The 17,319-nt window shown below is 51.9% G+C and overlaps 3 non-coding genes across 3 annotated transcripts; 1 reads left to right on the forward strand and 2 right to left on the reverse strand.

Annotated features, from left to right (window-relative positions):
- Positions 1-3,229: 3,229 nt before the first annotated feature.
- Positions 3,230-3,301, reverse strand: TRNAQ-CUG. The gene has a single exon. It is a non-coding gene; the product is annotated as a tRNA-Gln (tRNA).
- A 4,285-nt stretch (positions 3,302-7,586) lies between these two features.
- On the forward strand, positions 7,587-7,660 carry TRNAT-UGU. Its single transcript has one exon. It is a non-coding gene; the product is annotated as a tRNA-Thr (tRNA).
- An 8,671-nt stretch (positions 7,661-16,331) lies between these two features.
- On the reverse strand, positions 16,332-16,403 carry TRNAA-UGC. The gene has a single exon. It is a non-coding gene; the product is annotated as a tRNA-Ala (tRNA).
- Between the last annotated feature and the right edge of the window lie 916 nt (positions 16,404-17,319).

Consider the following 17,319-nt stretch of genomic DNA (forward strand, 5'->3'; position numbering starts at 1 on the left):
GCTGTGACATACAGAGAAACGGTTGTTGCGCCGGCAGAGGGCAGCAGAGCATGCACACACACACAATTGCAAACATACACAAACACATGCATGAATCCAGACACACACACGCACAGAATTGCTAATATACACAAACATCCGCACAAATCCAGCCAACATCAACACAACTGCTAACAGATGCAAACACATGCACAAATCCAGCCACATGAACACACAGACTTGCACAGCCACAAACACCCCCTCCCCACACACAAAACCCCATGCAGAAATCAATCAATCAATCAATACACACACGCACAATCCCCATTCTATGCACACACCTTGGGTCAGTGTGACACTGAATACTTCAATTGGATGGGGGGCCCAGCACCATGGCTATTCCCTGCCCCCCAGGGCTTGCAGGGGTGGATTGGGGGCCCCGGGGCCACAATCCATTGCCAGACACGGGGGGGGGGGGGTAGAGATGGGGATGGAACCATGGCACCACCCAGTTCCTGGCACAGGCTCCTTCCAGGATTTGCATTTCTTGGTAGTTTTCACCCCATCACCACTTCCTGCCCAGCCCCCTCCTGCTGTGCAAGACGGTTCTGGGGGGACGGGAAGAACCCAGGAGTCCTGGCTCCCAGCCTCACCTGTGCTAAGGTACGAGACTCTACTCTAACCCCAGTGCTGGGACTGGACCCTAGGAGTCCTGACACCCATCTTCCTTTCCTCTCACCACTAGACTCCACTCCTGCCCTTTGGGGAGCCAGGACTCCTGGTTCTGTCTCCAACTCTGGGAGCAGAGTGGGGTCTAGTGGTTAGAGCAGGAGGAGCCAGGACTCCTGGGTTCTACTCTCAGTGCTACTGTGTGACACTGGGCCTCTGTTTCTCCTCCCACTTTTTGGGTGTGGAGCCTGTAAACTCTCTGGGGCATGGCCTGTCTCTCGCTGTGTCTGGGCAGCGCCTGGCCCAACGGGGCCTGATCTCAGCTGGGGCAGGGACTGTCTCTGTGTCTGTGCAGCCCCCGGCACAACAGGGGCCTTGATTCTGCCCCGGTCTCTGTAGGTGCTGCTGTTGTACAGATAAGTAGTCGTGATACTAAAAGGCGTGGCAGTGCGTGAGTGCACCACCATTGCCATGCAAGGGCTAAATGTGATTCTTATCCCTGTGACCCCCTGTGAACCCTTCCCCTGATTCTCCACCCTGAGCCCCTTGTCCCGCGGCCTTGGGCAACGGCAACGCAGCAAGCCACCCAGCTCGAGCCCTAAAACAAGAAGAGGACCCAAAAAACCTCACACCAACAGGAAACCAGCCCCAGCAGTTTGTGACTTCACTTCCCAAAATTATATACACAAACACACACACACAGAGCCCCGCTCAAACAGCCCCCTTTGCCAATGCGCCACCTCACCTCGTCCAGAGAGGTCTAGGTGGGAAGCTTCACGTGGGAGCAGTGATGGACAGCACCATCAAGGTAGGTTCTGGAGATGGTCCTCCAGATGCAGGCGTCTGGGCTCCAACTGGCACTGGGCTCACACTGGGCTGTGTTCTGTTCCTCTCTGTTGTGTGCGCCCAGTCTCCACAAACGCCCCCGCCCCCTGCTCTTTCCTTCTGGTACAAAAAAAATCCTCTTCCTTCGCCCCAGAGAGAGACACCCACGGTGCTGCTCAGCACACGCCTTCCCCCCACCTTCCCCCCCATTCCCAGGAGCGTGCAGGAAGGGAGTCATGATTGGGGAGAGCCCGTGTCCCGAGGGGAGGGTATTTTGGGGCTTGCCCCCTCCACAGAGCATGGGGTGCCAATAGGCACCTATGGATGGTCCCGCCAAGCAGGGCCAGGATGGAAATGGGGGGCCTGTTCCCCCAACATGGAGAATCTGGGTGCAACCTTGCTTAACGGGTCAGTCTGTCCTTTCTCTGACTCTCTCATTCCAGCTTCAGCTAGCACTTGTGGTTCATTTGCTCTTTTTCATTCCTTTCCTTCTCTAGCTTGTATGTCCTTGCTTTCTTTTTTCCCCTCTACCTTTCACGCTGTTGCTTTCTTTCATTATTTTTCTAATATTTTTTCTCTCCCGTTCTTTCTTTCTCTGCCTTTCACATTCTTTTCGCTTGCTCTCTCTTGCTGGTTATTTTTTTCACTCTTTTTCCTCGCTCCCTTCCGACCCAAGCGGGTTCTCCTCACACAGATTTTGACAGGTTTTCCCCCTGATCAGCAAGTGGATTAAGCACGACTTCAGTGGGTGTTTGCCAGGCCAGGAAGCAGGCTGGCCGGGTGTCTTCATGGCCATCTGCTGTCCATGCATAGGCATGGTCCTCCCCTCCTCTGGCCCTGACCTCAGTCGCTCTGTGGCTTATAAGCCTTCCCTCAGAGCTGTCAGCACCAGCCGCCTCTGCTCTAGGTGCCCAGAGGAGGAGAGGTGTGCTGGGCTCCAGCCTGGGACTCTTCCTCAGGGCCGCCCAGAGGGGGGGGCAAGAGGGGCAATTTGCCCCAGGCCCTGAGCCCCACAGGGGCCCCCACGAGAGTTTTTCGGGGCCCCTGGAGCGGGGTCCCTCACTCGCTCCGGGGGGCCTGGAAAACTCTTGCGGGGCCGGGCGCAGGAGCTTCGCCCTGGTTCGCCGGCAGGGGGTCCTTCCGCTCCCGGGCAGAAGGACCCCCCGCTGGCGAATTACCGCCGAAGACGGAGCGGGACCCGCCGCCGAAGTTCAGCTCGGTCTTCGGCGGTAATTCGGCGGCGGGGGGCCCTTCCGTTCCGGGACCCGCCGCCGAAGTGCCCCGAAGACCCGCGGCGGGGACCTCCCCTGCCGCCGAATTTCCGCTGAAGACCGGACTGCGCTTCGGCGGCGGGTCCCCCTTCGGCGGTAATTCGGCAGCGGGGGGGCCCCCACCGCAGGTCTTCAGGGCACTTTGGCAGCGGGTCCCGGAACGGAAGGGCCCCCCGCCGCCGAAGACCCCAGGCCCCCGGAATCCTCTGGGCGGCCCTGCTCTTCCTCCCTCCTGCCTACCAAGCCTGGCCCTGCTTTCTTCAAGTGCCATGTGGGCAAGAGGAAAAGTGTGGCCACAAGCACCAAACTTGTGGGCATCAGGTCAAGCAGTGAGAATCCCAACCCCCAGAGCCACTTCTAGACCCCCACCAAAGACCTGACTCCAGTAGGGAGGAGTCACCCAGCAGGAGGGAAATGATTCACTCTTACATAGCTGGAGACAGGAAAGCACTTTGAGCACCAGATCTTTACCACCAGCTAACACAAGGTCCCACTGAGATTTGAACTCAGATTGCAGGATTCAGAGTCCTGAGTGCTGCCCGTTACACCATGGGACCAGCTCATACTGCCTTCTCTGCACATTGGTGACTCTCACAGGGCTGGCTTGTGTAAGGGACTGTTGGCCCTTTACTAAAACTTAGTGGGGTTTTTGGTTGGCTAGTTTCCAGTCCCAATAGAAGGGGGAAGGGTCAATGGGAAATCAGGACCCTGAGACTGACATGCCCCTGGTGCAATGGTCACCAACTGGTAGGGAACAAGTGAGAATTTGTTAATGGAGAAAAATTCCTGGTGAAAATTGGCAAAGCTGTGGAGAGTTTGAAAAGTTCCAGTGAATTTACACATGGGTCTTTACACATGGGTCTCAACCTCAATTTACCTTAGGGCCAGTGCCAGTCCTCCCAGTGGGCCAATAATGTCACTCACACCGCCCAGAACCCGCCCCCCAAAACTCTGCCCTCACCTGCCTAAGGCTCTGGGAGGGAGTTTGGGTGGGGAGGGGTTCTGGGGGCTGGTGCTGGGAGGGATTTTGGGTGGGGAGGGGTTCTGGGGGCTGGCGCTGTTAGGGTGTTTGGGTGGGGGAGGGGTTCTGGGGGGCAGTGGCTGGGAGGGAGTTTGGGTGGGGAAGGGGTTCGGGGGGGAAGGCTCTGGGAGGGAGTTTGGGGGGGGGTGGGGTTCTGGGGGGCAGGCTCTGGGAGGGAGTTTGCAGCGCCGTAACATGGGCGAGGCGAGTGAGGCACTTGCCTCAGCTGCAGAAAGTGGAGGGGTGCAGCTCTACCACGATCAGCGGCGCCGGGCGGCAGCTCTACCACTGCCACTTCTTCGGTGGCAGTTCGTCAGTGGGTCCTTCTCTCCGAGAGGGACTCAGGGACCCTGCCGAATTGCCACCGAAGGATGAATGAAGCGCGGTGGCAATTCAGTGGCAGGTCCTTCCTCCGACAGGGACTCAAGGACCCGCAGCCAAAGAGCCTGGAGCCGGCCCGGGCCTTGAGTACAAAAAGTCCTTGTAGGGCTCGGGGAGTTTGGGTGCTGGGTGCCGGCTCTGGGCTGGGGCAGGGAGTAGGGGGAACAGGAGGAGGGGTGGGGGTGCAGGCTCTGGGAGGGAGATTAGGTGGGCAGGAGGGTGTGTGGAGGGAGAGGGAGTTGGGGCAGGTGTGTGTGGAGAGGGGTGCAGGCTCTGGGAGGGAGTTTGCGGAGGAGGAGGGGGTATGTGGGGAGGGGATGGTGGTGCAGGCCTGGGAGGGAGTAAGGTGCGGTGCTTACCGGGTGTCCAAGGTGGGGTGGGCTGGGGCCTCCACGTTCTGCTGCCCCCAGGCATCACCCCGCAGCATCCCATTGGCTGCAGGGGCTCGGGTGGGGAAGCGCGGAGGCACAGACCCACCCTGCCCTGCCATGCAGAGGGGCCGGCAGCCATTGGAGTGAGCAGGCAGATGCTGCTCAGCCCGCTGCACTGCTGGGGCTCCTGGGAGCGCCTGGGGGCAGCAGGTGGGGCCAAGGGAGTGACCCGGTCCCAAAACTGCTGGAGCCCCACGGGTGAGACCTGGGGACCAGGACTGCCAGCCAAACTCCTTGAAGAGGAGGTGTCCTCTCCTGTCAAAAACTGATCTTCCTCCTTCAGTTCAGTGACAGCTTGAATTGTTCCTTATCCCGGCAGAGCCAGAGGATTGAAAGCAGCAACATCAAACCCTGTGTAGCTCGCAGGAATGGACATAAACACTCCCTGGTATCTGAGGAGATGTTTAGCTTGCCCTTGGTCAACTACAAGGCCAAAGGGAAAGGAGGTGGCACCAAAGGGAAAGGAGAGTGAAACATGGCACATCATTGTTATGCCCATGGTGGCTGCAAAATCTTTTTATGTACTTCTTCTTATCAGCAGTGCATTATTTTCTCTGGCGTCTAGACCTTGACTATACCTTGGCCAAGAAATTTGTACCTTGATAAAATAATTGACTGCCCCTGGTGAAGGCAATGGACTTGACACCCACTGGGATGTCCCAACACCGGTACAAGTGCTAACAACATGGCTGCCTTTTAGCCATCGATTTTAATCGGGGCAATACATTGAAACAAACCCCTGTTAAATCATTTCTCAGCCCGAGTCCTTCACCCACATTCCCTAGAGCATTGGGCCACCACGTGGACTTTTCATTTCCCACCTCAATTTCACAGAGACACAATTTCCTTTGCACAGATCCATGAACAGTGAAATCTTCCTGTGTCTCTGGTCTGAACCAGGGCATTCTGATTCCAGTGAACCCTTCTCTCCTGCAATGGCAATGGTCAGACAGAGGGGTTGTGGCACCTGCATCCCTGGCAGGAAGCTATTGGCTCAGCTCTTTCTTTCTGCTGCTGCTGTTAGTCCATGTAACATCAAGGGTGGAATGCAAGGCTGAGTTCACGCACCAGCCCCCTGAAATATTTCAGTGCCCCAGAGAAATCCTGCCCTGGAACAATGTGCTGAGATTTGACTAGGAAAGGACTGTCTGAATTGTCAGAGTGGGGAATGAACAACAATCTACAGCAATGTCGTTCACACAAACACACTCTCATCCTGCTCCAGCTGGAAGGGAAATGGGCAGGAATTCTCACTGTTCACCCAAGGGCACACTTACACTGATGCGCAGTCATGAGCGTGCTGGGGAAGCTGGTCTGAGCAATTTGAAGTGACAATTCAGTGAGAACAGAATCATCATGTAGTGGAATAATTGTATGTCAAGTAGTTGTGGCCGAGTGGTTAAGGCGATGGACTAGAAATCTATTACGCCACCCCGAACAGGTTCAAATCCTGCCAACTACACAAGCACTGTGCTGTTGTTATTATCACTCTAATCTTAGTGCCTGAGCATCCACAGTGCAAACTGGAGCCAGATCTACTTTCACTCTGTGGACACCTAAAATGCTGCTGTGGCATTGCTATAGCACTTTGGAGTAAACAGTGATTGGAGGGGTTTTCCCATCCCTGTAATAGCTGCATTGACAGAACAATTCTTCCTTTTCTTTACCACTATCTAACCAGGGCTTAGGTCACCTTAACTCTATGGGTTGGGTTGGGTTGGGGGGTTCACACCCTGAGAGACGTCACTCTGTCATTTCAGTGCCCAGCGTACACCAGCCCTTAGATCACTCTTGGTATTTCAATGCAGGCACTGACCTGTGAGAGGAAAACATCAGCTCACAAACACACAGACTGAATTCCCACATTTCATCTCGCTGCACTTTCCAGAAAGTCACGAAATTCAATTCATTCTTGATAGGACAGAGAAAAAATAAGTGACACTAAGTTTTTGGCTTGGGTAAATAAAATTAAGTGTTTAATTAATATAGTACAAATCTGTACTGATTCCTCTAACTAACACCACAGTGTGAAACAGGAACAGAGACAAAGCTTGTCAGTGACGACTAATTTCGCAAATGATCTTCCCATTATTAATTTCCACGCTGCCCCCATTGGAGGTCTGGGCACCTCCAGTGTCATTGCTCTGCATTCACCTGCCCCTAGAATTGTTCTCGGACATTCGCCTTCCTCTGCAGCGTGGGGCTGGTCACTTGCTGGAGGATTCCCTGCACCTTGAGGTCTTTAAGCCACGATTTGAGGACTTCAGTAACTCAGACATAGGTTAGGTTTTGTTACAGGAGTGGATGGGTGAGATAATGGTCCCTTCTGACCTTAAGTCTATGAATCTAGTCCCAAATTTTAGTCCTGCTTTGGGACAGTGTCTGTCATGCAAGAAACTGCCCAGTCTGCGCTAGCAGTGAGGCTCTCTCACTAACAGCTGAAATCAGGAGAGCTGTGTGAAGTGCAGGGCCCCAGGGGTGCCTGAACAGGGGAGAACAACACCCCAGGACTTTTAAAAATGGGAGGGCTCTGAAAGGAGGGGCCTAGCCTCTGTAGCAGGAATGCAGGGCAGGCGAGTTCACGGCGGGCATTATGGGATACTGGTGGAGGCCATTATAGTGATATAATGACCAGCAGCATTTACACTGAAAATTTGTCACTTTAAGTTTGCTGCACAAAGCTCTAGGCCTCTCGTCAAGGTGGTTTTATTTTGTCACCAAAACAGGGCAATTTTGTCGCCAGACGTGGCATTGCAGTGTGTGCACCAGCCAAAAGCTGCCAACCGAGGGAGCGTTGTGTGTTTTCACACACCTGAGCAATATAATGATGCTGAAATAACTTTGCAGTGCAGACCTGGCCAAAGATTCACACACACACACAGAGCTTGCAAGGAAAACGTCACCTGCTCCTCTGCTTTGCAGAATTCAAACACAAGCAAAGCTTGTCAGGCCCCAGTGGGGATGGCAGAGAGTCAGGTGTGGGCAGACAGTGTGTTTTAGCCACAGGCAGGCACCATGGCTTAGCTGGCTAAAGCACCTGTCTTGTAAACAGCAGATCCTGGGTTCAACTCCCAGTGGTGCCTTGTTGGTTAACTTTAGGACACCTGGTATTGGCTACTGACAGAGGACAAAACACAGAGCTAGGTGGGCCTTTGGTCCAGCCCAGTGTGGCTGTTTAAACTGGGATTGAGGAGAAGGGTGAAGAGGAGCAGGCTCTGGTTGGGAGTGAGGAGCAGTGAGCATAGGAGGGACTGAGGGTTGGGTCTGAGGGGCACTGGGAAAAGAGGGGACGTGGGTTTAGGCTGAAGAGCATCTTCATTTGGGGATCCAGCAGGACAGGGAAGGCAGCATGTGATTCTAAATCCTTAGGGATATTCTGTGTGTTTGTGTGTGTGTGTGTGTGTGCAGGGGAGGAACATGCTCTATGCCCAGAGGCCTTTATTCCTTCAGGCTGCAAGGACAGAGGGGCTGTCAGGAAGTTGCCCCTTCAAACCCAACAACACAAAAAGGCCCTTCTGAGGAAAGGAAAAATCCTGCAGAGAAAAAGTAACCTCCAAGAGGACTCCAGCAAGACAGTGTAAGATCTTGGGGAGTAGTTTATCACCTGACCAGGACTTGAACCCTGGACCTCAGATTAAAAGTCTGATGTTCTGCCAACTGAGCTAACCAGGCTCCCAAAGCAAAAGAGCAAGTTGGTGCAGAGGAGAAACTAGTCAAGAAAACAAGAGCGGGAAACAATAGGGGAAACCTGCTGCTCTCTCTGGCCTGGTCAACACTACGAGTTTATATCGAATTTAACAGCATTAAATCACATTAACCCTGCACCCGTCCACACAACGAAGCCCTTTATATCAATATAAAGGGCTCTTAATACCGATATCTGTACTCCTCCCCGACGAGGGGTGTAGCATTGAAATCGATATTGCCATGTTGGAGTAGGGGTCGTGTGGCCGCACTGACGGTATTGGCCTCCAGGCGCTATCCCACAGTGCACCATTGTGACCGCTCTGGACAGCAATCTGAACTCGGATACACTGGCCAAGTAGACAGGAAAAGTCCCGTGAACTTTTGAATTTAATTTCCTGTTTGCCCAGCGTGGAGCGCTGATCAGCACAGGTGACCATGCAGTCCCAGAATCCAAAAAGAGCTCCAGCATGGACCATGCGGGAGATACTGAAGCTGATCTCTGCATGGGGAGATGAATCTGTTCTATCAGAACTCCGTTCCAAAAGACAAAATGCCAAAACATTTGCAAAAATCTCCAAGGCTATGATGGACAGAGGCTACAGTAGGGACTCAACACAGTGCTGAAACTTAAGGAGCTGAGACAAGTGTACCAGAAAGCCAAAGAATGAAATGGATACTCACAGAGGGAGGGGCGACTGATGACTGTAGCTATCCCACAGTTCCCGCACTGTCCGAAAACCATTTACATTCATGGCTGAGTTCCCAAAGCCTGAAAGGTCAAAACATTGTTGTGGGTGGTTCCGGTATGTGTCATTCCCGCCCCGTGAAAGCCGAGGGATAAAAATTGTTTCTCACCTTTTTCACTGTCACCGTATGTCTACTGGATGCTGCTGTGAGACACGGTGCTGCAGCGCCACACAGCACCATCCTCTTCCCTTCCCTGGCGGACGGCAGACGGTACAGTAGGACTGGTATCCGCCATCGCTGTCCCATGAGTGCTCCTGGCTAGCCTCGTGCGATCAGCCGGGGTGCCTGGGCAAAATGGGAATGACTCCCAGGTCATTCTCTTCTTTCAGAGTCTGTCTGCACCATCCAGTCGACATATGGGGACAGTGATAACAGACTGACTGTGCGCCATGGGTGCCGTTGTATGGCGTCTGCCCCGGCAATCCAGGAAAAGGGCACAAAATGATTGTCTGCCGTTGCTTTCACGGAGGGAGGATTGAGTGACGACATTTACCCAGAATCACCCGTGACACTGTTGTTGCCCCATCAGGCATTGGGATCTCAACCAAGAATTCCAATGGGCGGGGGAGACTGCAGGAACTATGGGATAGCTATGGCATAGCTACCCATAGTGCAACGCTCTGGAAATTGACGCTAGCCTCGGTCCATGGACGCAAACCGCCGAATTAATGTGTTTATTGTGTCACTGCGTGCACTCGACTTTATACAATCTGTTTCAAAAACAGTTTCTGTAAAATCGGAATAATCCCGTAGTGTAGACATACCCTGAGATTAACAACTTTGGTGGCTAATTGAAAGGCTGATGATTCAAACCCAGGTGAAGATGGAGGTGTTTTTTTTTTAAGTGATTAGCATCCAGTACATTTTAACAGGGAGAAAATGCCTCAATGCTGGTCTAGCCTCATTGGGCAAGCATAAGGAACACTTTTGCCGGTGGTATAGTGGTGAGCATAGCTGCCTTCTAAACAGTTGACCTGGGTTCAATTCCCAGCCAATACAGGGATGTGATATTCTCTCCTTTAGGAGCTGGTTTAATTTCAATCATGTTGTATCACTTTATCAATGGAATGACAGAATCCATGTGCTGGGTCACTCAACACACAATGAAAGAAGAAAGGGTGGGACTATACAATGAGCTGTTGGAGTTATCCTGGCATTACAATGTTTGGTTAACTTATTGAAAAAGTATTTCCTTTACTTCCCTCTCCCTTTTAGACTCAGAGCCTTTAAGGTCAGAAGGGACCAGTGTGATCATCTAGTCCGACCTGCTGCACCACGCAGGCCAAAAGACCCCACCCACCCACTCCTGTAATAGACCCGGGAGGGGAGGCAGCTCTGTGCACTGCCCCTACCTCAGGCAGCACATGGAGGCCCTCTGCTCCTCCCCATGGGTGTGCAGAGATGTGCCAGCAGCACTGAGGTGGCTCCTGCCCACTCTGCCTCCGTCCTCTGTGCCACTCCCAGAAATGGCCGGCATGTCCCAGCATCCCTGGGGTGGGGAGGTTCCATTCATTGCCCCTGCCCCGAGTACCGACTCCGCAGCGCCCATTGGCCAAGTCACGCAGAAGAGCCAGCCGCCATAGGCCAACATCCAAGGGCAGAGGAAGCCAAGCCACAAGGCTTCAAAAGGTGACTGGCCAAGATCCTCTAGCTTTCCCTGCTGATGCCAAGGCTTTTTCCTCAGCTCATTTCACCACCCTCTGCCATGCAGGGGTTGGGGTTATCGCAGGTGTTACCCAAAATTGGGCCAGCCAGTAAGCAAAGGGAGGACTAATGACCCACCAGAGTTTGGCAGAAAGCAGCACATTTATTATACTGACAGTTAAGCTCAAAATAAGCAGGGCGGGGGGGAGTCACACTCGCACTCGCATACTCACGCTCCCAGGACAGGCACAGCGCTGGAGATGTCAGGATTCTGCAAGGTAAGTGTCCCACAGCGCAGCTATGGACGGTGCGATGAAGGTAAGTCTCCCTGAGGCACAATGAAATACAACGCAGAGAACCACTGGCCAGGCGCTCCGGGCAAAGGGCCTCACTGGAGCTACAAGCTTGTGAGTGCTCTCCTGAGCACAGGGCCCCTTCCCCTTTTAAGGGCCTGCACCTCATGGCCTGCGACTAGAGATGACTTGGCTGCATCTGGTTGGTCACACTCCACCTTGGGCAGTGTCCATGCTCTGGGTGCGTGAGTGCTGCCTAATTAGAGTCCCAGACACCTTGTCTACCTGGGAGCTCTTCTGCTCTTCAACTAGCCCATTCATCCCACCAGCATTCCAGGAGGGAGCGGGAGGAGAAAGCCACTTCACAGGCATTCAGAGAGGGAGAGGAGACAAAAGTGGGAGCAGGGGAAGTATAAGAGAACTTTTGAGCATAGAAATCACTGCTGCTCCTACAACAGCAGGGACAGGCCAGTAGGAGCTGGGAATAAGCCACCATGTTTCTGCCTGGTTTCAAACCAGGCACCTTTTGCGTGTTAGGAAAACATGATAACCCCTACACCACAGAAACTTTGCCACAAGGCTCTGCCCTCCCTTTATAAGACCATAAGAATGGCCATACTGGGTCAGACCAAAGGTCCATCCAACCCCGCATCCTATCTGCCAACAGTGGCCAATGCCAGGTGCCCCAGAGGGACTGAACCTAACAGGTAACGATCAAGTGATCTCTCTCCTGCCATCCATCTCCACCCTCTGACAAACAGAGGCTAGGGACACCATTCCTTACCCCTCCTGGCTAATAGCCATTCATGGACTTAACCTCCATTCATTTATCTGAAAAGAACAAGGAGCACTTGTGGTGCCTTAGAGACTAACAAATTATTTGAGCATAAGCTTTCATGGGCTAAAACCCACTTCTCGGATGCCTGCAGTGGAAAATACAGCAGGAAGATATAGATATACAAAGAACATGAAAATGGGTGTTGCCATACACACTATAATGAGAGTGAGCAGCTAAGGTGAGCTATTATTAGCAGGAGAAAAACCTTTGTAGTGATAATCGGGATGGCCCATTTCCAACAGTTGACAGGAAGGTGTGAGTAACAGTAGGGGGACAAATAAACATGGGGAAATAGTTTGACTTTGTGTAATGACCCATCCACTCCCAGTCTTTATTCAAGCCTAATTTAATGGTGTCCACGTTGCAAATTAATTCCAAATCAGCAGTCTCTCATTGGAGTCTGTTGTTGAAGGTTTTTTGTTGTAATATTGCAACTTTTAGGTCTGTAATCAAGTGACCAGGGAGGTTGAAGTGTTCTCTGACTGGTTTTTGAATGTTATAATTCTCGATGTCTGATTTGTGTCCGTTTATTATTTTACGTAGAGACTGCCTGGTTTGGCCAATGTACCTGGCAGAGGGGCATTGCTGGCACATAATAGCATAAAGAGCTAAGTCAGCACCCGAATAGCACTTTTTTGGGCCTGCTGCTTCTCTGTCTGGGAAGTTTTTGTCAGCCCTGGCACACGAAAAGAGCATCATTGCAAGCACCCATGAAGGCGAGATGAATTTTTGCCTGCCTTGCTCAGCTTGACTTGCTTCCTTACCCCATTCCTGTCTCAGATCCTAGGTTACCTGGTGGCTGAAGATGGTCCATTGTCTCAAGCGGTGCCAGAGCCTGACACAGTGCCCCTGGGCAGCCTTTGCTCTGCACATGCTGGTCATGCACACTTGCAAATACTTTAAAGCTCCTGTCAGTAAGTTCTGGGGACAGTTGCTCACCTTCAGAGGAAGCTCCCTAAAATTGGCCTGTCTCACCTAGTGGTACATTGACCTCTGTTCAGATTGAGCCAATCTGTGGCCGCCGCCGCTGTGAGGGCAGCCACTGTTGCGGATGAAGCCATCCTGCAAGCACCTTCCACCTAGCCACCCACTGAAAATCCTGTAGGGTGTAAGGTGGGAGTAGAAGAACACTAGAGGGGGGGGCTCCCCCTTCCCCCACCATCGGCCATCCCCATACCCGGTGCTGCACCCAGTGGGATAAAAAAAATACGGCCATATCGGAAGAGTCAGTTGCGTTCTGTGCGGTTGCCCCATCATTCCCCTCAGGCCTGACCTGCCCTCCAGCTCAGCCACTCACTGAAAATTGAAAAAAACAACAGTAGAGCTATAAAAGTCTTCAAAGCCCACCAAGCCCAACCCCTCTTCTAATACGGCAGAAAAGCCGCACTTCTCCTGACTAGGTAGGGATGTCCTATTGCCGCACAAGAAGTGGAAGGCCATTTAATGTGGATAAATGTAAAGTAATGCACATTGGAAAAAATAACCCCAACTATACATACAACATGATGGGGGCTAAGTTAGCTACAACGAGTCAGGAAAAAGATCTTGGAGTTATCGTGGATAGTTCTCTGAAGATGTCCACGCAGTGTGCAGAGGCGGTCAAAAAAGCAAACAGGATGTTAGGAATCATTAAAAAGGGGATAGAGAACAAGACGGAGAATATAGTATTGCCCTTATATAAATCCATGGTACGCCCACATCTCGAATACTGTGTACAGATGTGGTCTCCTCACCTCAAAAAAGATATTCTAGCACTAGAAAAGGTTCAGAAAAGGGCAACTAAAATGATTAGGGGTTTAGAGAGGGTCCCATACGAGGAAAGATTAAAGAGGCTAGGACTCTTCAGCTTGGAAAAGAGAAGACTAAGGGGGGACACGATAAAGGTATATAAAATCATGAGTGATGTTGAGAAAGTGGATAAGGAAACGTTATTTACTTATTCCCATAATACAAGAACTAGGGGTCACCAAATGAAATTAATAGGCAGCAGGTTTAAAACAAATAAAAGGAAGTTCTTCTTCACGCAGCGCACAGTCAACTTGTGGAACTCCTTACCTGAGGAGGTTGTGAAGGCTAGGACTATAACAATGTTTAAAAGGGGACTGGATAAATTCATGGTGGCTAAGTCCATAAATGGCTATTAGCCAGGATGGGTAAGAATGGTGTCCCTAGCCTCTGTTCGTCAGAGGATGGAGATGGATGGCAGGAGAGAGATCACTTGATCATTGCCTGTTAGGTTCACTCCCTCTGGGGCACCTGGCATTGGCCACTGTCGGTAGACAGATACTGGGCTAGATGGACCTTTGGTCTGACCCGGTACGGCCTTTCTTATGTTCTTATGTGTTCGGTCTCAGCAGCACTCGTGGAGCAGAGGGAAATACCTGGCTGAGGAAAATCCACACAGATCGGTCTTGAGCATGACAACCTAGTAGGTAATGACAAGGTCCACTTACGCCACTGGCCAAACCATTCCTCACAGGCCAGCAACCATTTCTCCCAGTTCGCTCCCACCATGTCCCCAACCGAACGCTAGAAGGCCCAGCCATCAACCTGCCCACTCTTGCAGCCCTCCTCTTCCGCCCTGACTGATAGGGGGGAGTATTGAGCCTCCCTCCCTTAGGCCCTTCAGCATCCCTGGGGAACACCAACACTGCCCAAGTGACTTTGGGCCAGTAGGTCAACCAATAGGGCTGCCTCCTAGGCCAGGCTGCAGCCCAGCTTCAGGACTCAGCAGAAATGGCGCTTGCATCCCTATCTACAGAACTCCAGGCATGGCCAGGCTTCTGGATCAAACGTCCCCTCTTGTGCTCAAGTCACAACAGCTAGTGGGCAAAAGACAGGCTTTCATGGCATTTGAGAAAGCAAGATAGAGCCTTGGAAGACCCAGCAGGGTTTGTGGCACAGGGGGCACAAGGAATTGTCCTCAGATCCCACCGAGACTTCAACTCAGATTGCAGGATTCAAAGTCCCCAGTGCTGGCCCGTACACCATGGGACCAATAGGGAACCCCCAGACCTCTGCCGAGGATGACTCTGTGGGGGCAGCCCTGCATTTACTCACTGTTGTCATGCAGCAGTTTGCTGCAGCTCCCAGAGGCCTTTCTTAATCCAGACTGAAAGGCCAATAGGCATGTGAGGAAGTTGCCCCTTCAGTCCCAGGCAGTATGTGGCCCTTCCTAGTGAAAAGAAGTGATGTCAAATAACATCCTGGAGAGATTCTGTCTTTCATTTTGAGGGGAAACTGTTCCTCCTTCACCTGAGCAGGGACTTGAACCCTGGACCTCAGATCAAAAGTCTGATGCTCTACCAACTGAGCTAGCCAGGCTCACATTTAACAAAAGCAAATTTCATGCAGCAGAGAAACTCGTCATGAAAATGTGGGCAGGAAACAATACAGAAAACCTGCTACTCGCTCTCTTAGCAGTCCTAGCCCCAGCCTGCTCCTCCATCCGGCGCCCTGAGGCCTTATTCTTTTTTAAGTTAGCTATCAAATCCAGGAGAAAACACAGATATACGAAGCAAAACGAAATCACAAACAGAAATGTCATTGGAAATACAGAAATAAAAAAGGAAAATGCAATCCCCATCACTTTACCGTGTCGGGGCCATTCCTGTATCGAGAGCACCCGCTAAGGTACATGTGTGCTTACGAGAAAGCTGGAGGAACTCATACCACAGCCAGAACATGAAACTTGACTGCTTCCAGGTGCCGCAGTAAAACCCTTTCCCTGCTGTGATGTTGCACTCGTGTGATTTTATGAAAATATGCTAATGAGTGTGAATATAAAGTGACTGGACTATGCTTCATGCAAAAGGTCTCTTGTAAGGTATCATTACAAAGCTTATAATCTACTGTGTGTGTTCATCCTATTTGTATGAACTGATCATTCTTGGATCTGAAACTAGAAATATGAACTATAACTCTGAGGTCCTGTTGTAATGATGCAAAGTGTGGGCCATTAGTAGTGGTTTGGACTCTTGAATGCTCCCATTAACCAGGACAACTGACTGGAGATGGCTCTGTCCTGCACCATCTGTGAGTCAGGCCAGGAAGAATGAAGGCTTGTGGGGGGTCTCACAGGACATGTGACCATGTCACCTGGTACAGGAATCCACCTTAAACCTGGGGCTCTTCCTCAGGAGAGAGACAAAAAATTCCTGCCTTGTGCCAAAGCTGTATAAGGGGGTGGAACTGAACAAACATGGCTGCAGTCATGAGACATCCCCTAGCTACCACGTGAGCTGGAACAAGGGCTGTACCAGGTGAAAAGATTGGGCCCAGACAAAAAATAAGTCTAGTCTTTGCCTCTCAGTCTGTGCATATGGGACCTTTCCCTCCAGTGGTGGAGGATTCTCCCTTTTCATCTACTCTTGTCCCAAGCAGCACAACTGGTGGGAATCTTAAATGTACAGAGGAGTCTTAGGAGCAGAAAGCCCACCCAGACCTTCCATGCAATTGGCACTTGCCCCTCACTGAGCAGGATTGAAACTCCTGCAGGGTCACATCCTCTCTGGGCATGAGCAAAGCAGCAGGGTGAAAGGAACCTAGATATGCTGGGAATTGAACCCAGGACCACATACATGCAAAGCATGTGCTCTACCACTGAGCTACATCCCCAGATGGATGATGTGGGCTATAGGTTACACTCAGAGCCCTCCTGTTTCCAGAATATCCAGTGGCCTAAGAGCAGCATGAGGGACACATTCCCGGCTCTGAGGCCAAATCTGCTGTCCTGGAGGCTGCTGGTTCTTGGGGGTCACATTTCAGCAGGGCCAGATTCGATGTGTGGGGCAGAGAGAGTGGGTGCCCTGGACTCAGGGTGCAGAGATACACTCAGCCCTCTCCCCTGCTTTGGGTGGGGGGTGCTGCCACCCCCTGCTGGAAGGTAATGGGAGGGGAGGGGTGCTGTGAGTCGCTCACCGCCTGACTCTGGTGGTAGCAGTGGTGTGGGAAGCTCCAGGTGTTTCTAGGATCTGCTCTTTCCACCTGCCTGTAAAGTCCAGCTTTCCCCAGTACGTTCACTGCGGTGCACTGTTTCCATGGCTGCACAGCAAAGAATCACTCCCAGTTTCCTGTCTATCTGCGGCAGGATTAGCCTGTGTCAGTGATTAATGAGGTGGATCTTGTTGTAAATTGTTATTCATTCCCCACCTTGACAATTCACACAGTCAGATTCCCAGCACCTCAGTGATCCTGGTAGCAGGAGTTGGGTCCTGAGACTTTCAGGGTTCTTTCCCCCTCCTCCTGGAGTGAACTGAGCTTTTTCCCCATCCCAGACAATCCATGAAATAACAACAGGGGCATAAAGAAAGAGGGGAGGGAACATCTCACGGCCAGGGCTGGATGTGCCCAGGGCCCCCTGCTTGTCCATTGTTTCCATGGAATTTGGCCCCCTGCTTTGCACAAGGGACAGAGAAGGATCTTGCTGTTCCTGTGTCTGTGCAAGGAAAATTGTTCTTCCCTAGGAAAGAGAGGCGGGAAATGGCCCCATGGTGGGACAATATCCTCAGGATTAAGAGCAAAGGACTCAGGC

This window comes from Mauremys reevesii, linkage group 17 (genome assembly GCF_016161935.1).
Source record: "Mauremys reevesii isolate NIE-2019 linkage group 17, ASM1616193v1, whole genome shotgun sequence".
Taxonomy (NCBI): domain Eukaryota; kingdom Metazoa; phylum Chordata; order Testudines; family Geoemydidae; genus Mauremys; species Mauremys reevesii.